At 58.4% G+C, this 1,693-nt stretch overlaps 1 long non-coding RNA gene across 1 annotated transcript; it reads left to right on the top strand.

The window, feature by feature from the left end:
- Positions 1 to 368: 368 nt before the first annotated feature.
- LOC138157563 (uncharacterized) lies at positions 369 to 950 on the top strand. Its single transcript, XR_011167411.1, has 2 exons — positions 369 to 597; positions 700 to 950. It is a non-coding gene; the product is annotated as an uncharacterized lncRNA (long non-coding RNA).
- Positions 951 to 1,693: the final 743 nt, after the last annotated feature.

Raw genomic sequence — 1,693 nt, 5'->3', positions numbered from 1 at the left:
ATGTATTGGGAGAGGGTAGAGATAATGGAAGGGGATTGGACCAGAGCAGGGACCCATATACATCTTGAAAATCAGTAGGAAAAGGTTTGGAGGGGAAGGAGAGGTCAGGTAGTCAAGGGCTTGAGCCTCAACAGATTATCTCGTCTGCTCTCAGACAAGCTGAGGAAGTGAGATAGATCAACTATGGATGAGTGGATAAATAGATAGACACAGACAGACGGATGGATGGATAGATAGATAGATAGATAGATAGATAGATAGATAGATAGATAGATAGATAGATAGATAGATAGATAGATAGATAGATTGACAGAGCAAGTAAAGGAAAACAAAACAATGAAACATCACATTTCTGGCTCCCAGTCTGGGACCAATGGCGAGAGCCCTCATCTTCTAGCCAGCCAATCTGGCACCACTGTCCATCTTGGGATGACTACCCTTCCCCCAGACACTTTCCCCAAGCCACAAACGGGAAGTATGCAGCTGTGTGTATCCCTGGGTATGTTTATGTGTGTGCCTGGATGCCTATTATTTCTTGGTGCCTCCTTAGCGGCAGTATGTCTGTTTCTGCCACTGTCAGTAAGCGTGGGGATGTCGGTGAGTTTGTGTCTGGGTGTCTGAGTGAGTTTGTATGAGTGCGTCAGTGACTTTTTGTATGTTACTGTGCACACTGGTAACTGAATGTGTCTTTGTGAATAGACATTCACGGACGTGTCTTTGGGAGGAGCCTGTCATCGTGCAAAGGAGGCTGAACCTGGAATCAGGCTGACCCGAGTGCTTATCCTGCTACTGACATTAATTTTGTGACCAGTTGGCAATTCACTTAAACTCGAAAAGCTTCACTGTTCTCATCTGTAAAATGGGGATAACGCCTGTGGTGCCTCTCTGTCAGGGTGATAATGTAAAGTGCTTTAGAATCTTAAATCGGTACATAAATGTCAGCTGTTATGCGTGTGTGTGTGTGTGTGTGTGTGTGTGAGCGCAGACAGACTGGGATGGAGGATCCCCGGAGGGAAGGGGAGGGGAAGCAGGAGAGGGAGGGGGAGAGGAGGGAGGGAAGGAGGGAAGGAGGGAGAAGGGGAGGGAGAGGGAACGTCACCGAGACAGACCCGGAGAGGGAGCGGAGCGGCCGAAGGAGGCGGGAGGCGGGTGAGGGGTGGGGGGAGGAAGGGGAGGAGGGAGGGAGGGAGGGAGGAGGGAAGCAGGGAGGGGGAGGGCGCTCCGTGGCCCCACATAACCTTCGCTGAAGCCCCACGGCCCCGCAGAGCCGCCGCCAGGGCCGGCCTCCGGCGCCGCCGCCGCCGCAGCAGCCTCGGAAATGCAATTGTCCGCCGAGGTGCGGAGAGTCGGGGCCCTGCGGGGGGTTTGGTGAAAGCAGGCGCTCGGGAGCCGGCGGCGCGGGGCCCGGGAGGGGCGCGGGGCCCGGACAGGCAGCGGCCGGGCGGACTGGAAGGGCACGCAGCGGGGAGAGGTGAGTGTCCGGGGCCGGCGGGCGGGCGGAGCGAGCCCCCAGCCTCAGCCTGCCCCGGAGCCGGCGGGGTCGGGCCGGGCCGGGCCTCGGGGCTGGGGCCCCCTGCTCCCAGGGCGGGGCTGTTGAGCGGGGTGGGGGGCCCCGGCGGGGGGCGGTTGCCGCTGCCCGGGCACAAAGGGCGAGGGCCTGAGGTAGGGAGGCGGGGTGGGGGGCCCGGGAGAT

The sequence above is a fragment of the Petaurus breviceps genome, unplaced genomic scaffold (assembly GCF_028583685.1).
Source record: "Petaurus breviceps papuanus isolate PSGF00001 unplaced genomic scaffold, PetGlider_PUasm1.0 172, whole genome shotgun sequence".
Classification (NCBI taxonomy): Eukaryota; Metazoa; Chordata; class Mammalia; order Diprotodontia; family Petauridae; genus Petaurus; species Petaurus breviceps.
This window is presented reverse-complemented; position numbering and strand designations above follow the sequence as displayed.